Source organism: Cavia porcellus, unplaced genomic scaffold, assembly GCF_034190915.1.
Source record: "Cavia porcellus strain 051 isolate PalLab524CR breed Dunkin Hartley unplaced genomic scaffold, mCavPor4.1 scaffold_8, whole genome shotgun sequence".
Classification (NCBI taxonomy): domain Eukaryota; kingdom Metazoa; phylum Chordata; class Mammalia; order Rodentia; family Caviidae; genus Cavia; species Cavia porcellus.
Window position 1 is genome coordinate 62,995,918 of NW_026947491.1, and position 22,077 is coordinate 63,017,994.

General features: G+C 33.3%; 2 long non-coding RNA genes across 9 annotated transcripts in view; one reads left to right on the forward strand and one right to left on the reverse strand.

The window, feature by feature from the left end:
- Nucleotides 1–22,077, reverse strand: part of LOC111758592 (uncharacterized) — a 272,253-nt gene that overhangs the window by 129,140 nt on the left and 121,036 nt on the right. The gene's annotated exons all lie outside the window — the stretch shown is intronic.
- The window catches only part of LOC134477360 (uncharacterized), a 53,918-nt gene continuing 35,294 nt past the window's right edge, over nt 3,454–22,077 (forward strand). Inside the window, exons 1-2 of the long non-coding RNA XR_010049375.1 lie at nt 3,454–3,661; nt 7,854–7,909. This is a non-coding gene — a long non-coding RNA (uncharacterized LOC134477360). The remainder of the gene's footprint in view (nt 3,662–7,853; nt 7,910–22,077) is intronic.

A 22,077-nucleotide genomic window follows, 5' to 3' on the forward strand; every position in this document is an offset into this window, starting at 1 on the left:
TTTTAATTTTTTAAATTAAATGTTTTTTAATTTTTATTTAGTATGTTTGTAATATATAATGAATACAATCTTTATGGGAGATGCCACATATACATAATGAATCTTAATTCTTTTTATTTTCCCTTCTCCTTCCCTTTCTCCATTCTCTCTCCACTTCTATATCCCTTTCCCATTCGACAAAGATCTATATTTTTGTTTCCTATAATCAATCTTTTTGCTTTAAATTATTTATTCTTTGGGTTTCCTATATAAGGGAAATCATGTGACATTTAACTTTTTGTGTCTGATTTATTTTACTTAGCATTATGGTCTCAATGGTGCATCCATTTTCTTACAGAAGACTCCAAGGTATCCTTCTTTATGGCAGAGTAGTACTCTAGTGTGTATATTTACATTTTCTTTATTCATTCACTTGTTGATGGAGATACATGGTGCTTCCAATATTTATCTATTATTAATTGTATTCTATAATCACTGATATACATGTATCACTGTAATATCATATCTTTCAATGTTTTAAGAAAATACCTTTGAAGGGGTATACCTTTGACATTTGAGTCAAATGGAATATCTATTTTTCACGTTTTGAGAACTTTCCATACTGACTATATATGTTATGGCTGACTAGGAAAACAGATTTCATATAAAATATATTTACATATGATATATAAAGGATTTACAAAGTAGGTTTAGGGTTACAGTGCTGCCTGCAGAAAGGTGGTTGGAAGAATGCAAAGTGGCTGTGTGTATGCTGTAGAGCCAGAGGATCCAGTAAAAAGTCGAAGGCCTGAGGCTCACTGCAGAACCTGGTGTGAGAATCTGGTCAGAAAGCAGCCCTCTGCACTGAAGGCTGAAGAGCGCACTGGAAACCTGAAGGAACAAGAGAAGACATCCAAAGGCAACAGCAAAGACAGAGCTCCTCTGAAAAGGTGATAGGGAAGACTTTCTTTTTCTTGTGCTTTGCATTCCTTCTAGGCTACAAGCATATTAATCACTAGGTGCCCCTCACATCTAGAGTGGGTCTTCCATACTTAGTTTGTGGTTTACATATCAATCATCTACAGATACACCCACTAATCCACGAGGCATTTCGTAATACATTTAAGTTGACTTCACAATTGACCATCACACTGATTTCCACAGTAGTTGTACTACTGTACAGGCCCACCAACAGTGTAGATGGGTTCTCTTTTTCCTACAACCCTGCCAGAATTTGTTGCTGTTTGAGTTTTTGATGACAGCCATCCTTTGTGGAGAGGATGGAATCACAGTGTTGTTTTGAACTGCATTTTGCATTTCTCTAATGGCCAGTGATGCTGAACATTTCTTCATATAATTATTGGTCATTTGTACTTCTTCTGAGAGGTGTCTATTCATTTCTTTTGCCAGGTTTTTGACTGGATTTTTGTTTTGGGAGATTGCATCCTTTTAGAGTCAACCTCTTTCCCACCACTCAGTCTGTGGGATTATCTGTTTATTCTTTGTCTCTCTTCCTCTTGTTTTTGGGGTGTGTGTGTGTGTGTGTGTGTGTGTGTGTGTGTGTGTGAGTGAGTTGCTAGAGATCAAACCCAGAGCCTCACACATGCTAGAAAAACTCTTTACCACTAATCTCTACCCTAATCCTACTGGTTTGTTCTCTATCACTTTAGTTTTGTCTTTTCTAGACTTTTCTATAAATGGAAGAATATAATATATAGTGTTTTACACTACAGTTTTTTCACCTGGCGTACTGCTCTTGAGAGTTATTGATATTACATGAGTCAGTAATTCATTACTTTTTGTTGCTATTATTTCAGTATATGGATTCAGAATAATTCTTTTATATACTGTACTGACTTATGATGAATGTCTGGATTGTTCTCAGCTTAGGGTTATTATGAATGAAGCCACTATGAATATTAATGAATAAATTCTTTTACGGACCTATGTATTTATTTATATTCTTAAAAGTAAAATGGGCAGATTGTATGGTAGATTTTGTTTATCTTTTAAGCAGCTGTCAAAACATTTTTCAAGGTTAATTGCACTGTTTTCTATTCTCATCAGCAGTGACTAAAATAGTTCAAGTTGCTCCATAGTCTTACTGATATTTGCCAATGGCAACTTTTTATTTTAGTTGTTCTACTGAAAGTGTGGTGAATAGTTGGGGGTTTAGCTCAGTGGTGTAAGCCCCTGCCTGAAGGTATGGTGATTTGTGCATGTTTTAATTTGCATTTCCCAAAAGACTAACATTATGCATCTTTTCATATATTATATATCTTCTTTCTGGGACTGTTATTCTTTTCTACAATAAACTTTCCATTTAAAGCTTCTGCCTGAAAATTCATGATTTTGCTTCAGTTTTAATTTCCATTATCACTGAAGCAAGAACCCACACTAGCCAGGGACCACATACTGAAGCTCAAAATGAGACTTCTCTAAGCCTTGCTGCAAAATTCACATGGACTCCCAGATTTAATCAGTCATGCATGTTACTGTGTACAACAAACAAGTGAGTCCTTGGGCATGGATGGCAGCCCTGTAATAAATTCCCCAGTCTATTTTTTTACTTTCCCTCACGTCTATCTTGAATATCCTGGTTTGTCAGGGCTAATTTAATGTATGAAATCTGATCAATCTTGTAATTATGACTTCTGGGAATTAAAACTAATCAGGACTTGCATAATAGGGCCCTGTAGGTTTGTCTCAGTTAGATTTGCAGAGGTGTTGGTTCTCTCTCTCCAAAGCCCTGGATTGGGGTCAGACTTGGGGCTGTGTGCTGGATTCAAGCCTCTTGGACTTTTTTGTATTGGCTGCTGCCTTAGACCAAAAGCAATTGCTGTGTGTGATCTGCGCTGTTCTCTTTTCCTCCTTTCTCTTTTTTTTTCTCCAACTCTGCCTGCTCCTTTTGACTTTTCAGAGAAATTAAGATATATGAGTAAATGTCCATTTATTCACTGAAGGATAAATAAAAAAGGAATTGTTTCTATGTTAAATACTTGGAGAAATTCTGGTTGTTGTGTCTGAAAGTGCACTCTGAGTTTATATAATTTTTATATGTTTTATACATGCTTATGTTGGTTATTCTGGTGGTTAATCTATGTTTATTACAATTAGTTTAGTAAATATTTTTTTGAAGCACATTATGGCTGGCAACAACTGAAAACTTGCTTCAAATTCACCAGAGGGGAACTGCCCCCAAATTGCTAAGTAACTTTAGAAAAGGAATCTGCAGTTGCTTCATTTTCTATTTTTTAACTCATCCTATGTTTTTATAAAATTTTTCTTCCTTTTAGTTCTGTGTACACATAACTCTTAGACTGTAATCGTAAAGTTAAATAGAGACTTTCAGCTATTTTTTCTCCTGTTGTTTTAACAGGGAATGGCAGATATTCCAGGTTTAACTTGGTACTAAAAAAAGACAAGTGAAGGAGGGAATTTTCTCCTGGTGGGCCAATGAGGGCCGTAGGACTACTGGACAAATCTCCTTGTGCGGGTGAAAAATATGCAGCTGCCCAAGTCAGTTTCTTCAGTTATCTCCATGACTGGTGAATGCCCCAGCTTTCCCCATTGGACCGACAGTGTTGTTTTCCTCACACCCAAAATACTTCCCATTTCCTCCCACTGCTTTCATTGGGGAAAAGGAAACGCATTTGAGAGAAGGATCAACAGATCCAACAGGGTAAGTCTTGCAGATGTGCGTGTCAGAAACTTCAGTGTCTTGGGGGCTTGAACACAGTGAGGTGATTTGGCATGAGACAAAGTCAAAGGACCATATTCTCAGCTTTTCCTTTGGGAAAAATTGGTTTTTAGAAAATGTACTGCTTGGTTTTGGTTCCTTTGTTTTGTTTTGGTTTCCTTAAAAACCGAAAGTGGGCAACTTGATCCTACTATCTTCCAAGAATCCACTGAAACACATATTGGCTGACTAATTAACTTCTAGCTATAAATATATAACTAATAAAAGGTGATTTTCTTTTGTAATACTGCATAGTTATGACATCCTTTGGAATTAAAATGATGATCTCAAAATGAGTCCTGGGAGGTGCATTTTACAAAATTTGAAACTCTCCATGGAATTCTTAAAAACAGTTTTTGTAAGGATACTGTCACTCCATATTTTGGTATAGATAGCTCTTGCATCTTTAAATTCACTTTTGGATCCTATGTTTTAAATTAATATTTTGTATTTGGCATGCCAAGTTTAACATTTTTTGGTAAACAACTTAAAATAATTCTTAACCTATGATTGCAGAGTTAACTTCTCCTTCTACAGCCATCTGCTTATTCTGTGATAATTTGGGAATACAAATTTACTTAAAAGTCTGTTATTTTAGCGAGTTCTAATTGAATGGTAATATCTGTGTATTAACTGTTACTCTGAGACTAAAAAGGGGGAAGAACATTTAAAATTTCAAGTAGCTATAAAGGCTATATGGAATTTATGAATGAACATGTTAAAGATAGCCATAAAAATAAGTGATTTAAATTGATTTCATCTTGCCCTAAATGTAATTTAAATTTCTCTTTATAAATTAACAAATTCGTTTTATCATATTATTTTGTCTCAAATTTTCAATTTTAACAAAAAAGCTACATAAATCTGGTTTGTGTCTGTTCTAAGTATAGCTATTTGACTTTAGGATTTTGCTTTGACCAAAAAAATCTTTAAATGATGACTATATCTGATATCTGTCATCAGTAATTTAAAAATAAGTTTTAAAAGTAAATTCAGTAGATATAACTGAGATAAATGTTCCTAAACATTTATAATAAAACATCTGGGTTAAAAACTAAATATAAGCATTATTAGCTACTTAAATTTAATGAAAAGATAATACATTTGAGTATTAAATGTGTTTTCATAAATTGTTGATGCAAAATAAGTTTAAGATTTTTATTATCTGAGTCTTCACTACATATAAGATTATTAAAAGTTAAAATTCTAGGCTGGGTGTAGTGGCATATGCCTGTAATTCCAGCACTTGGGAGGCAGAGGCAGGAAGACTGCTGTGAATTCAAGGCCACATAGTGAATTCAAGGCCAGCCTGAATTATATAGCAAGACTCTGTCTCAAAAAACAAGAAAAAAAGTCAACATGCTAATATATAATTCTACATGTCAAGCAGGAAAACTTTAAGCTGTGTCTTGACTTTTATCTTATTTAGAAACTTGATTGAATTGCCCAAATTCAGAAGCATCAAGAATTGTTTTAAAGTGTAAGTGTAAAGAATATTAACACACATGACAAAACCAGTATATGGGAGACAGGGAACTATAAACAGGTTATTGGTAGAAAGATATTTATAATAAGAAAGATTATAGGAAAAGAAAATGCTTTAGGATGAAAAAGAATTTTGTATAGTAAAATAATATTTTATCCTAAATGACTGATTGTTTCAGAATGTAAAAAAAGTGAAAACAAGGAAGCAAACAGTTTGTAGAGATTCTGAATAAGTGACAGAGCCTTTATAAAATACAATTTTCATATGTGATGATGTTAGCTCTAACTTAAAAGGTTATTTAGTAGCTTCCTAAGACCAAAGGAGACTCCACTGACATGAAATAAAATCTATTTTCTATGCTGAAAGCAACAAGCTTTTCTTAAAATATTGGTCTGCTTTTAATAATATTTATAAAGAAATGGTTTAAAAAGAAAAAAATGTGTTTGTTAGATATTTAATTTTTTAACAAAATGAGTCTTAACAGAGTCAGGGTTTAAGTAGTCTGTATGTTGTGAAGTCTTAGATAAACACTATATAATTCTGGTTAAATCTGATTATGACTGATTAAATAAGCAACTGTTGTGCTAAGTTATTATAGTATATTTGACACTCGGTAGACTTGTGACTAGATATGTGTGTAGTTCTGAGGACTAAAATTGTCACATAACTAAGATATTTGCCTTAATGTTTTGCAAGACTTGTAAAACTAAAAGAACTTTGATACAAGCAAGGTAACCAATAAGTTCTCTCTTTTATACAATATGCATTGGACTTGTGAGTATATAAAATGATTGATAAAACATTTGACAGTTTTTCTTTTTGTTATAAGGTACTATACAAATAGATTGTATGGGTTAAGATTAAAATGAGTCCAATCGTTTGAACAGTCTATTATTTAAAACTTGGTCTACATCAGTTGGTTTTTGACTAAATAGCATTTTGTTATTGCATAAGTTAGTTACACTTGAACATTATGTAATCAACCTATTTGTGGTCTCCATGCCATTTTCTAAACTTTTGAGATGTCTAACATTGTATTTTATTTTGATTTTTGTTAGCACTGTTAAACTCTATATTCTACTTCAAAAGTAAAACCTAAGTTAATACATAAAGGACTTTAATTATGTATGTGGAATTCTAATTATTACTGATTTGCTTGTATATTAATTACATTTATTTTCCAAATTTACCAATTTCCTAAAATACAAAGTTTGGGAGAACAATTTACCATGCTGGTATCTTCTAAACAGAAATTATTTGTCATGATAGATTGTTGCAGGTCTGTGTTTGTTCCTTATTAAATCATGACTATCTTTAAACAGAAGTACTTAGATGTACCAGACAATTTGTATTTCAGATAGAGTCACCTTAATAATAAAAGAATTAGGCATTGGTCACCTAAGGAACATATCCTGGAACTCTTAATATCATATACTTAGTGAAAAGTAAACTATTAGCTGTAAATTATATAAAAATTATTTTATTCCTTATAGTTAAAGGCCAAATACATTTTCAGAAAGATAGTAAAAAAGTTTGATGATCCTGGTCTAATTCTCTTAATCACAATAGTTATCCTAAAATGCTGTATACAATACAATAATTGTTTTGTCAGTTGCTAAGCTTATCTCAAAGTTTCTTATTATAATTTTTATTGTTATTTTATTAAATAAATTTTTTATTAGTATACATGTGCAGTATATTCAGCTTACAATCACCTTCGGGAGTAAGTACATGTCTGCAGCACAGTTTGTTTCTTTTTAAATTCTCTCTCCCTTCCCCTTCCCCCACAAATTTTCTTCCCCATTTATTCTTGTTGATATTAATCCTGGCTCATTTTGTGACACATAATGTTTACATTCACAGAGACTATTTGGTTCCTGTAAATGACATGTTTTAATTCTACTTCTTTCCCCTTCTACTTCTTCTCTTCCCTCCCCCTGGTTCTTCTAGAACTTTTCCCATTTCTAAGAGGTTTATCCTCTTATGTCATTTTATCTCTCCTTTACTGTGCTCTTGGTTTGTACTTTGCCTTATTCAAATGAGACAAACTTTGTAGTATTTTAGCTCCTATATCTGATTTAACTCACTAAAGATTATATTTTCTAGCTGCATGTATTTTCTTACTCCAAGGCAGCATGGCATGGCACAAAGGCATGGAACAGGAGAATCAGTCCATGGTCCAACAGGCAGCAAGCAGAAAGCAAATAGCAGTGAGCCCGCTTTTCCCTTTAATCCCATCCAGGTTACAAGTCTTTTCAGTATTGTCACCCACACTCAGTAAATTCATTTGACCACAACCAAAACTATGCTAATTCTAATCAATGAACTAATTTAGTATCACCATCATTAATCCAAGTATCACACACTTTAGATCTAGTAAGCTAGGAAAAGCCCCACTATGAGTGCATGAAGCTTTGGGGGAACATCTAGACAGAATCCATAACACCACTATTAAAAGAAAGGGGATTACTGTCCTTTGATCTCACTATATTTCAAGGTGTCCTCAATATCTTAAACACTGCCATATTTAAAACACACTTCAGAACTTGTAGAACTGGTCTTCTGCATGTGCAAGGACTGAGACTTGGAAACCAAAGCTAAAAAAGATAAACGGGCTAAAAGCCAATATTTTATCCTTTGCTCTCCAAGGTCATCCAGGACACAGGAAACAACAGGATCCTCCTTAAATGGGCTCTACAACTCTGGTGAGTTTCCCAACCTCCTATTCAGGTAGGTGATGAAGACCTTAGAGACAAGGACTAGAGACCACACAACTAATGTATTCTGCAAATAGGAAGGTCTCTGGAAAAGGAGAATATCACCAAAGCTTTCAAAGGAAGCCAAATGGTTAAGAACCTGATCTGTTCTACCAGGTGATATAACCAGTGAAGGAAAAAACCCACAGGAGCCTCACTGACCTTAATGAGAAAAGAATAGGTTGATTTTTGATGGATATCATATATTCAATCTTAAACATCTAGCAAAAAAATGAAACTAAATTATGGAATAATTAATGGTAATGCAAAGCAGAAAAAAGGAAAGGTAGCGTTCTTAGAGCCTTCAGTAAAGAAAAGAAACCAAAGATCTAGGTCGTGTCTTAAAAGGGGAACCAGAAATATATCAACTGGTTGTAGGATTTACTCAAAAAAAAAAAGCATAACTGGCCTTAAAACATTAAAAAAATAAGAAAGATCTGATGAGTTCCAGCAGCCTCCAACCACACTTCACCTTTGCCATCTTGACCTGCAAAAATATAATTTGAGCTGATGTAGGCCAAGTCTTCCTGTGCTTTCAGTGCTCAAGTATCGTTGTTTTAATAGGACTTCTAAAATGATATGCTTCCAGCATGAGACACAGCAATCCTCTTTCCTCATGTAGCTCCCATGTAGCTAAGATTATAGGTTTGCACCATCATACCTGGCCCCACTTCTTGTAGTGTCCAGCTCAACAATCTTTCCTATTTTGGAGTGCATACTTTGGTTGCCCAGGTAACTCAAGAGAAAGAAATTACCTTTATAGCTTTCGAAAGTAAGGTTGGAAATCATGATTGAATAGGTAGGAACCCAGAGGAAATCAATCAGGTGTGAGTGCACTGCCCAATATGTGCAAATGAGAGTGATTGTTTCCTAACAAAAAAGCCATTGTCTCCTCTGTCTTGCTAACAAAATCCTGATTTTGTACAATATCAATGTACCCAACATACTCAACACTAGTAGAGCTGCAAGGAGTGTACAGCTGCAGAAACTCAGTGATCGATACCTCAAGAAATTCTGGTCCTGAGACATTTCTCTGAGTTGCCACTTCTTGGTTAGTTGATCTTTGTTGCAGCCGAAAAATGTTGACAAGTAAATGAGAGTATGTGACATCCTAGATAGGTCCTAATTTGCTTTGGTTTTTTTAAAGTTTGATTCATGAATATCCTCTCCAGGTTAATTTACATTTATAATTTTCAAAGGTGGGCACTTTCTCAAATCATCCTGGAAGACAATAGCAGCCTTTATCAATTTTAATATCAGAATATAATTTCTTTGATTTCCTTAACCAGAGTTTCTCTCTGTGAGGATGCGTTTGGAATATTGCTTTATCTCAACTTTGAAATATTTTAAATGTTTGATGATGATGAATTATTCAAGAAAATCTTATTAAATATGATTTAATTAAACTAGAAGTCTAATTCTATGATTTCTTTATATGCAATCTTAGAAATACAATCATTTTGACTTATTAATGTAGACAGCCTTAAGAAAATCAATTTTATTATTAAATAACCCGCTTAGTTTATTGTCTACATGGATATATTTTATTATCAGTGTCTTTAAATTTCCTTTAGAAACAAAATTTCAAACATCAAACTATAAAATCCAGGGCACATATTTGTTTAACCTACAATGTAATAATCAGTAAGTGAAAAATAAATAACAGTTTAAAACGCTGTTCCAAATAGATTTGAGAAGACATAAAAATACTGTGAAAATAATAATAAAAAGGAAATATCCATAACATTTTTAGGCATGACTAAAATAAGAATTAGCAATAATAAGAAGCAGGAAACATGAAAACCATTTACCATGGAATATAATTTTACAGAAGCAGATACTAGAGCTCTGAAAGGTTGAACAATTCATTTGGATTACAGTTTTTATCTTTGGCAGAAGACTATTTCTAGATTTTCTAGGTTTCAGTCCACACCATTATTTTTTTATTTTAAAGAGAAAAAAACTGAAGTAACAATAAAACAGAGTTTCAAAACATGTTAGTAGGAGAGTTACAGTAATTAATATCTTGCCTATAGTTATCTTCATAATAGTTATTCAGAGTACAGGATATAGGCATGTATCTTGTCCAAACAATATTAGCACAAACCTTTCTTTTCAGTGAACTAGGAGAAACTAGCTGTATAACTAGCTTAATTGTGTTGATATAAATATATTTTTTTCTTTTTCCCTTTCTTTTCACCTTCTCCCATCTTTTCTTTTGCAAAGTTTCTTCCCATTTCACAATATTCATTGTACATTTTGTACCCCATTCACTCTTTCAGTTTCTCACACTAGAGACACAATATGATGTTTACATATAGAAGTCTGATTTATTTCACTTATGAGTATGGTCTTTAGTAGCATCCATTTACCTATAAAAGTCTCCAGTACATCCTTCTATATGGCTGAGTTGTATGAAAAGGCCACATCTTTTTTACTCCTTGGTTGATGGGCATTTGGGTTGATTCTAAGATTTAGCTGTTATAAATTGTGCTGCTATAAACATGTGAACACATATATTGTTATGGTATCATGTTTTTAATTTTTCTGGGAAGATACCCAGAAGGGTAATAGCTGGGTCAAATGGGATCTCTAAATCTAGTTTAATGAGGATTCTCCACACTATTTACACAGTGTGTCAGTCTACACTTCCACCAACAGTAGAGAAGAGTTCCTTTTCCCCTACAGCCCCACCAATACTTGTTATTGGTTTTTTTTTTTTTTTATGATAGCTATTCTTTCTGGGGTGAGGTGGAATCTCAATGTTGTTTTAATTTTCATTTCTCAATGACCAATGATATTGAACTTTTTTTATGTATTTATTCGCCATTTGTGTGTCTTCATCTGAGACGTGTATATTCATCTCAGGTGCCCATTTTGCACTGGTTCTTTGAATTTGGGGGTTCTGATTTTTTAAATTTCTTATATGTTCTAGACATAAGTCCTTTGTCTGAGGGACAGTTGATTACAATTTTTTCCCACTCTATGGATCATTTTTTCACTCGCTTGGTGATTTCTTTTGTTGTGTAAAAGCTTTTTAATAAGGTGAGATCCCATTTGTTCCTTCTTTGTAATATTTCCCTTGTAGGTTGGGTTTTGTTCATTAAGTCTCTGCCTGCATCTATGTCTTCAAGATTTCTACCTATTTCATCTTCCAACAAATTTAATGTTTGTTTTAATATCTAGATCTTTGACCCATTTTGACTTTAGTTAAGTGCATGGCAGCACACATTTTGGCCAACTTTATTATGGATATCAGTGAGCAGGCTAACTCATAATTATTATTATCATTAAGGTGACCAAAATAATTAGGGAGGTCAGTCCTTCCATTTGATTCACTGCTGCTGGATTAACCACCATTTTGTCATGTCTGTCCTGGTTGGTAGGCTTTGTTGCATGAGCATAAATGTACGTCAACCTTTCCAGTTTTCCAATTCAATACTCAGGGAAATACTTAATCTAGTACATAGAGTTGTATAAATTAATTAAAGAATGAGGAAATACCCCATTTTAAAGCACCTCACAGATGACAAAGTACTTCTCATATGTAATAATGAAATATTCTCCTTGTGAATAAATGAATCCAGACTAGACACCAGTTCTTATCCAAATACACTGAACTTTTCATATTTCACATTTTTGTAAAGCTGTTAAGATATTCCTGATGTTCTGCTATCATGAACACAATTAAAATTAGTGAAGACCAAAAGTTGTTCTAGTCCTTTACTGTTTCTATACTTTTAAAAACCCAACCAGAAGTAGGAAGGATTAAACATTTACATTACTAATTCATAAAAACATGTACTGAGTACTTGTTATGCACTGTACATTATTAGGTTTGAGAGGATGATATTATTGCTGAGAGTTGTTTATGAATTATAAACACTAATGTAGAGTGTTACGATTTTAAGAGAAAACTAATGGATTAGTTAGAGCCTTTAAGCTCCTGTAGCTGCTCCTTTTTGAGCTGTCCTTTGCAAAATTATATTCTTCCCTTTACCATTTGCAAGGTTATATCCCCTCCCTTTCTCCAGCATTCCAAATTCTAAAGAAAAGTTGCTTATGAATTAAGATATAAACTACTACATAATCTTTCTTCAGATTTACAGAACTCAGAATGTCTGTTGACCTTCAAATAATATTACATTGTACAACATTCCCTCCTTATTCTTTAGATCTGTGCATCAACTAACACACAGTAATTGAAGTGCTAAGAGGTTTAACTTATAGAAACATTGTATGTCCATCTAGAAAACAAGAACCAGCCCCCAGGAAGCCAAGGCTGATTGTCATAACCTGAAGAAATAACAAGAAGCAAAAAAGAGAGACATACTCTGGATGCCCAACCCAGAGCTCAGTACATAACCCTGCTCCTCTTTTCCCTCCTACACAAGCCTTTTGTGCTTTTGAGTTCTGTAAGATGGGGACTTGAGAACAAAAGCCTTTAACTTTTTAAGACGTCTCCTCTGTCAACAACTCTTGTCCCCTAAGTATTGGTTTTTGAGTGTGAACAGCACAGACCTAGGTCCAACACTACCTGGAAAACACTAGACTGGCTTTTTAAAAATTTTTTATTTCTGACACTATATTGAAGTCCAAATTAATAACTCAAAAAATGTGGCCCAAGGGCATAGCTCAGTATTAGAAAATACTTGTCTTTTATGCATAAGATAGTGGGTTTGAGTCTCAGTCACACAATAAATAAATAATATAAAAAGAAAAATTTTTAATAAATCTTTTCTATCATCTACTTCTACACCTACCTCCTTAAGAAAATATAGAAGAGGTTAATTGACCTGTCAAACATCATTCCACCAGTTAGTGCCTGGTAAAAGTCCCAATAACTGTTTTTGACAAGGTTAAAGTGTCAAGACATAATAAGAGATCTTGGTATTATAACTTTTAATGAGAAATACTCTGTTAGGGTCAGAGATACAACTCAGCAGTGGAGTGCTTGCCTGGCAAGAACAAGGTCTTAGGGGCTGGGGATTTAGCTCAGTGGCATAAGTGCCTGCCTTGCAAGCAGGCAGTCGTGAGTTCAATCCCTGGTACCGGTAAAAACGAAAAAGACAAAAAAAAAAAAAAAAAAAAAAGAACAAGGTCTTAAGTTCAATTCCCAGAAAAAGAAAAAAAAAAAAAAAAAAAAAAAAAGGAGGGGGAATACTATATTAAGAAAAAATGTTAATATAAGCATAAATGATTTTAAGTATTAAGGGAAGTTTAATTGTACTCTATTTTGGACTTTATTTTTTCTGGTTAAGAAGATAGACCTTTTATGGGGGAAAAAGTCTATTTCATCTTAAAAACCATTGTGTGAAACATACTGTCACCATTGGGTTCATTTGCAAATGAAGAAACATACTCAGAGGCTAAGAATTCATCTCAAGGTTGCGTATCTTCACTCTTATCTGAACCTTTCTTTTTAGAGTTTACTATTCCTGAAATTTTGTGGTTTAGTTTTAACTGACACAAAATAATTCACATATTTATGTAGTACCATGTGATGTTTTGATACACATATACATTGTGTAATGATCAAATCAGCCTAATGAGTTGAGAAATTTTGGAGAATTTAAGCATCTACAAACCTCACAATGTTTTGACTGCTGATAGCAAGAAAACATAAATCAGGAAGGGAGACTCTATTTTCTTTTTCAGTAACATAGCAACCCTAGTACATCTCCGCACACAGTCATTTGCCATTGCAGAAAGAAGACTAATAGGTTGAAATGTAATAGATACTGGTAGCAGAATACGTATGAGGTTACAAGCTGATCAGGCAAAGTTGTAGTAGTTACATTTCAATTACTGCACAAAAATAAAAGATACTGATGGGTTGATATTGCCCTATAGGAAAGGTCAAGTTATCACTTTAAACTATTAAAGGGATACGTTGAGCTGAAAATTTTAAAGCTGCCATATCCAGACCACATTAACCCAACAAACAGAAAACATCTTTAGTAGATGAGCATCATCTTTTGTAAAAGTAAAGGAATGTAGACATGTAGGATGTGATCAGTAAGTGGCTTTTCTACCAGGTCATTTTATTTATATCAAAGAGTTTGCTTATAATTCAAAACAATCTCAACTTCCTATCATTAATCCATTTAATTTAATTTAATTTTATTTTATTTTATTATTTCATTTTTTGAAGCAGGGAGTTGAAACTGGCCTCGAACTCACTGTGTAGTCCAGGTTGACCTTGATTTTGAGATTTTTCTGCCTCAGCAAGTGTTAGGATTATAGGCGTGCACCACCACATTCAGCTAATACCTTTCTTTCTTTCTCTCTCTCTCTCTCTTTCTTTCTTTCTTTCTTTCTTTCTCTCTTTCTTTCTTTTCTTCTTTCTTTGTTTCTTTGTTTCTTTCTGAGATGGGATTTTGCTACATTGCCTGAGCTGGTCTTAAATTTCTGGGCTCAAGTAATCTTCCTATATCAGCCTCCCAAATGCATAAAGCACTGCACCAAGTTATTATTACCTTCTAGTGTAGGAAGTAGAATAATTGATTGATGAACACTGCTTGCTAAAGGGAAATCTACATTGTCTAAAATCAGCACAACACTATCAAGAATAGAACTCAAGCATACGCTGTGTTGTTAGTGACTGGGTATCCATTCATTTTACTTAACTGTAAATAACAAAGACAAACAAATTCAATTGCTAATTTTAAAAAATCTATCTCAAAATACCCTGCAACATGTTTACATGACAATAAAAGGAGAGTATGGTAAAGGAGGAAATGCAATATAGAAAGATCTATGACTTTGTCAGCTACAGCAAAATGACCTCTGCTATAATAAATTGGCCTCTGCCTACTTTGTCTACTCTGGGCACTAGGGTCCTGGCTACTAATGGGAATTGGACTCACCAGATTTAAATGTTTTACCTAATTAAAGCTTCTGAGGATTTATTTGCAAAAGCATCTATTATAAAAATAAAAGCAAAGGCTAATCTAATAGGCATGTACATATAGCAAGTTATAAATCAAATAAGTATAGCAAAGTATAATCAATACACATCAGTTTAAAAAACTAGGTCATGAAGATAGACTTTTTAAAGTATAATTTTCAAAATTAAAATCAGTCTCTCAAAAGTTAATATAAAATTAACATACAAGATTTTATTTAGTGGAAAAAACAAAGAATAGTTAAGAAGTAGAGGAATTTATAGAAAATCTAATGAAGAAATATTAGCATAAGGTTACTATAATTAGATATAAATGGTTAATGACCAATAGTCTATAAATTTCTGGAGATATCTGTCCCAGCAGGAACCACTGCATCTTATCTACATTTTACCTAATAATGTCTCTAAGTTAAAAAGTGACCTTATCTGGGCATCTAATCATAATATCATTGAGAAAAACTAAGTACCTACTCTATATAAACCTCAGGTGGCCTTTACTGTCTCATATTTAAAGTCATACTGCCGTCCATTGATTTGTTTTCTTTTTGTTCTATTTCCAAGTTTTGAGTAATTTTCCTAACATGTTCGTCTAGCACTTAGCTCCTATAGGACTGTAACTTAAATTGGTCAAAATTAGTCCATGGAACAAGATGAATATTCTTATTGACTGAGTTTGCATTTTCTCTCCTGTTTTATTGAGTCATCATTAAAAGAATGGCAATTTTCAGGCTCACGTATCTAGATTTCATCAAATATAGTTTTTATTACTCTTGGCTTTCTGTTCATATTTTGCACAAATCTATGGAACTGAAGAAATGTTAGAAATATGATAATTATATGTGAATACTCTGTTAAAACTTCCTGAAATGTCTGAAAGTACCTCTTAAATTGTATTTAGAATAACCCAGTAGCTCTCATTAGCTTTAAATAGTGGAGGAAATGTTATCTTTCAGGCTAATACAAAACAAAAAAGACTTTTTTCCATTACTCAAAATTCATGTCTTCTAATTATTTCTTGTATTTTGTCTTTACATGCTCCTTTTCTTCTCAATTATTTTGCTATTTTCCAGGTTCAATATGATCAAATATGATCACTTTTCTAGCATCTTAATAGATGCAAATCATTAAAATAGAAAATAAGGAGTATTATTAAATGACGCTCAATCTAAACTCTCTCCTCACTCCCCAATAAAAGACTAGTAAAAATTTCAAAACAATGACTTAAGAGAATTGCCCTGTTACATAAATTTGTGTTTATATTTTTGGCCATTTCTTTATGATATTTTTCTAGAAATATCTTTACTGATTCAAAAGATGAATTTTGGAGTCACCCCCTTTCCTCATTTTTTAATAGGTAACTATGCTTCTTTTTCGTTTCCTTACCTGTAATGTGGGCCTCATAAATATGATTGTTGAATAATATAACAGAATACTTTATCTAAAGTTTGTCATTCAATAAATGGTAACAATTAAGAGTACCATCCTACCACTATCTACTTCATCATGCATTCCACTTAAATATCATCTTTGACTGAGGCCTTCCTTGAGTATCTTCTCTACTCCAGATAATCCTGATCAGAGTTCTCTGTTTCTTCTACAGAACATTCATTATGTATAATTGTTTGCTTATTTTGTTTATCTCATCCATGGGACAGGAAGTTCCAGGTAGCAGAGCCAATGTACATATTACTATTTTATAATAAAACCTAGACCAGTACTTGGTACATAGTGGACATTTAGTGAGTATTTAATAATGAATGAATCCAAGCCCAAAATAAGACTACAAACACCTAATATCTCAGAAGAAGATGTCTCAGAGAAAGTGTGAAAAACACCTTTTTCCCTTTGGCTTTTATTGCTCTCGTGAAATAGTGAACATTTTTGGTTACATAAATGTTGTTAAATTTTTGTGCCATAACTACTTTGAAGACAATAAGATTCACTAAGATACCCATTCTGGTTTGACTATTGTCTTCTTTGGAAGTCCTGTAATGTTTACAATGCCTAAGTTTTATTGGTCTTGTTCTCTACTGTTTTGTCCAACTTTATAATATCTAATGAGATAGACAATTCTTTTTAAGGAAACAAGGGACAACGTTGATAACCATTGTTGATAAACTTGTACTCTGTTCTACATCATGTGCTATGTCTATCCTTGGTATTGACTGACAGCTTTGTTTTGCCATATTTGACTGTATTCTCCCCCCCCCCCAAAAAAAGTAATAAGCACTAAGGAGTAATGAAATCCAAAGTGCGTGAATTTTGTTGTAAAAAAGAGAGGGAAAAAAAAAAAAAGAAAAGAGCTCTAACGGATATAACAGCAAGTGTGTTTAGGGGTGTTAAATAGCTGACTGTATCAATGTTTTTGGATCATTGAACACAGCTGTTTGCAGTCTACCTGTTTGAATGTCCACCTTGTATTCTTTGATACTGTGATTTGAGGAACTATTTTCAAGATGATAATATGTAATATACTAACAGGTGATTTCTTACTGTTATGTTTTTTTTGTTTGTTTGTTTTGTTTTTTTTGTTTTGTTTTGTTTTGTTTTTTTGTAGTTCTGTATTACGTGTACCCTTACACCGCTTTGGTTTGTTTTGTGTTTTTCTCTTTTTCCTCTTAAATAAAAAAAAAAAAATTTTGTGCCATATACAATAGGTATAAAAAATAATGTGCAATTAGCTAACATTAAAATGTACAAATGTTCCCTTTGTGTCACATTCATAAATATAAATGAAATTATTTTTGCATAACTTATAAGCATTCCTTTTTTTTTCGGCAGTGGTGGTAGCATGGATTGAAGGAAAGTGCTGCATCACTAGGCTACATCCCTAGCCCCATGAGTATTCCTAATATGAGACATATATAAAGATGACCACTCCTTAATCATACTTTCCTTCTTAAAGTAGTGACAGATTAGATTTCTACAATATAATGTATTATCTTTATTTATCAATCGCAATTTAAATATTCTCCATGTTTCATTTAACACAATCCAAGCCTTTAATAAACTCCAAGAAATTACCTCAAAATAGAAGTTCCATCTGTGTTTATTTGAAATGCACACTATAATTAGTGTCCTGGGTGTGGTGTTGAAATAGCTGAGTGTTGCAAAATGTATACTGAGTCAGGATTACTTCATAAATCCACAAATCCGATAACATCTGCTCTCCCTAGTCTTGTTAAATCTTCTGGGAATTCCAGTTCACTTTATCAAAATAAAACTAAGTCAATAATGTGTTCACATCATTTCTGTCCTAATGAGAAATGTTTTTGTTATTACTGCATCTTAACTGTATTGAGAAGCTAAATTCAGAGGCTTAAGATAAAATTTAAGGTCCAACCAGTGGGAAAAGTAGAAACCAAAGGCAAGGAAGCTTAAATACATTGCTTTGAGTTCTGGCTTGAGAAGAATTGCATCTATTGCAGAAATTTTAGAACAAACTCTTCTGAAATAAACACAGATGAGAGCAAGTTGAGATTCAAAAGATAGGAACCTAAATGCACAAATTTATCCTTTTATTTATTTTTTTTTTTTTTGGTCAGTATCCTTTTATTTTTTAAACTACCTGTTCTATTAAACCAATGAAGAACTACTTTACACTTGGCTACTTTATGTTTGACATACTTTTCCATATTAAAAGCTAAAAATAAATAGAGCCAGAGAAAGAGAATAACATTGTGACATGAAATTATTTCAGGGATAACTTCATCTTAGAAATTACAGTTAAATTACAATATATAGGAAGTACTACAGAAAAGCTTTCTATAGGAATTTTAAGACTTAAGGATATGAACTGGCTGAATCTCAAATGATTCTCTTGATAAAATGTCAGAAAGATACAAGGCTGTCAACAGCAAGCATTAGTCACTACGTAGCCTAAAAGAATCGACTCTACAGAGAACCATCTAGCAAATATAAAAGCAATGCCCTCAAAAGTCCACTCAAAATCATTTTGCTTCATTAAATTCTTCTCTATACATTATAAAATGAAAAGGACTCAGGGTGATCAGAAAACTATAGATTGAGAGAATCAAGAGACTCAGATTCTAGGCTATAGTCTGTGATTGCCAAAAATTATACCTTACTCTCTAGGCTTCAGATTTTTGTTATCTGTAATTTGAAGGAATTAAATTAGATCACACTAAGTATCTTGCCAGCTGTAATGTCCAAGATGTCAGTGTTCCAAAGAATGATATGCTGTTCAGAGCATATCACCTATCTTAATACAAAAATGTCTTAATATTCTCTTTTTTAAATGCTACTTTCAAAATGAGTTTTGATTGGATGGAAATTGAGAGCTCAAAATACAGACTTTTGCCTTCATAATTTTGTCTAGGCACAGCCAGTACCATTTTTCCTTTATGCATTGCAATACAAAAGAATCAAATCAGGTAAATCTAAATTAATCTCAGCTTTGCTAGTGACTAATTTATGACAATTCTGAGCAAGTCATTTAATCTGAGATTTTAGATTTCTCAGCAGAAAAGCATAAGCTGTCATAGTATCTATTTCAAAAGATTTTGTGAGGATTGAATGAGATGACACATGAAAATATTTGGTGTGGTACTTGTCACATGGTAAATATTTGGCTATTATTGACTATCTCTTCCTCTTTCAAGGTACATTATGAAATTGTGTAGCTGGAAGAGCTTTTGACTTACGTTTGAAGGTGAAGAGAAGTTGGTGTAGTAAAGAATGAAATTTAAAGGAGTAAATTAAAATACTATACTTAAGCTTCAAAACGGAAATCTTCAAGACAATGATTTTTTTACATGTATATTACATTTCTTTATCCATTCCTTTGTAAATGTACATTTGAATTGCTTCTACTTCTTTACCACTGTGAATAACCTCTAGTGAACATGGCCATGCTCTGAAAAAAAGTCCCTTTGAGACTTTGCTTTCAACCTTTTTAAAAAAGTTTTATTTAAAGAGAGACAAAACAATACAGAAAATAGGTGGAAATAGTACACAGTTTCAAAGAAAAAATAAACAGTAATAAATCACTACATGATGTTTACATATTGTCCTCTTACAGATAATTGTTCAAGATATAAAAGTGGAACATATAAATGGGAATTCAAACAGGGAGACTGCAAATAGTTCTGTTCAACTATCTAATAAAAACTTAGTAATATGGTTATCAATTCTATACACTTAAACATACACACATTTTTCCATATCTTCATTTATGTTGAGATTAAACAAACCAAAGCAAACTAAAATCACTCTGAACAAAGAATAATAGTGCCGTGGTTTACGTCTGTGGCCCCTCAGCCTCATGAGTTTGCATTGTGCATTTGTGATAGTTCATTGTCTAGTGCTTGGATTGATGGTATCAGTGCTATACCCACATAGGGGTGGAGCCAGGATGTGATATAATGGCCGGAAGAAGGTGTGTCTGGCTCTTGGCTGGTTCCTGTTTGCTGTTTGCAGCCACCATGAACCGCGACCCAGCCATGCCCACCTGCCTTAGAGCCAACTGAATGTGGACTGAAACCTCCAAAAACTGTAAGAAATAAACCTTTCCTTTTCCAACTTGGGCTTCAGGTATTTTGTCTCAGCAATGAGTAAAAAGTAACTAAAACAAATTAGTATTGCTGGATTTCACATCATAACACCCTGGAATCAGCATTGGGTACCGTAGTGCGTTTTTTTCCTTCAAAGTATTTGTTCATTTCATCATGTGTCATAAGATCAGTTTTCATAAGCATGAGTCTTAACATGTATTTCTATCCTTTCTATATTAGGGGGAGAAACAGAACAAAGCAGGACAGAACAAAACATATTCCTATAGACACATAAAACTAAAAAGACATATAAAACTGCTGTACAAGGAGTTCTACCATAGTTATTGTGTTGTCTCTTGTTATCATCAATAGAATTGGCTATATCATCAGATAAAGTATAGCTGAATATATCAGTACATAACAGTATGAATAGAAATACAACTCTGCAGATAGTGTAGAACTACAAAAAAAATGTATGTTTAAGTGTATAGGATTGATAACCATATTACTAAGTTTTTATTAGATAGTTGAACAGAACTATTTGCAGTCTCCCTGTTTGAATTCCCATTTATATGTTCCACATTTATATCTTGAACAATTATCTGTAAGAGGACAATATGTAAACATCATCTAGTGATTTATTACTGTTTATTTTTTCTTTGAAAGTGTGTACTATTTCCACCTATTTTCTGTATTGTTTTGTCTCTCAAAATCAAACCAGAATGGGTATCGTAGTGAATCATTGTCATTTTCAATATAGTTGTCTGTACTCTTTGACTTGATACTATCAACCTTAACAGTTTTGAATAAAATCTGTCAATAACAAACAGCAATCAAACAAATCAGATTTAACTAAGATCAGTCATGATATAACAGTATAAGTTATACAGGGGTCCAGATTAAGTTAATAGGAATTTAAAGATGATTACTGTGCTATATCCTGATATTTTTGGGATAGCTGTCTATGCCCTCAGATCTAGTGCTTGTATACAAACTGGGACGGAATAAGTTCTATCTAAGCAGAATGGTGTGAGTAATATGGATTTTAATTCCCGTAACACTATTAGCAATACCTTCTGGTGTCTTTTTTAAGTCTATTCCTCCCCTTGCACTCCCCCAGGATGTACTGTGCATTTTTGGGTCTCCACACACTCTCAGTTTTATATGGAGGGGGGCAACCTGCTATTTACATCTTTTTGAACTTTCTCACTCCTGGGCTTGATCTCTAGTTGTATTTCTTTACCCATTAAAGCCTATCTTTCCAACCTATCCATAAATACTGGTCCAGTTACTGGTCCTATTACTCTCTGGTTCCCTATCACATAAATTTCTGTTTTTTCATATTTGATTTTTGGTCCATATACCCTTCTTCAGGTTCATTATATTTCCTCTAAAGAGCCTCTTGGTGGACCCTACCTCTTAATCCACTCTGCCTGCAATTCTCTCTTTTCCCCTTAATTTAGTGTACCTAGGCCATCTATATTAGAAATTATATCCAGCCTTCTCTGCCTCATTTCTTTTGTGCTTTTTTCCCATCATTAGTTGTCTGTCTTCATTTCGCTTTTTGTTCCATTCATTGGAGCCTCTCTGCCACTGTCACTGAAATCCTGGTGCTTTTCTCTCTCTTTAGAATGTCCAACAGTATTCTCTGTAGAATTGGATTGGTGGTTGAGAATTCCCCCAGTTCCTCTTTATCT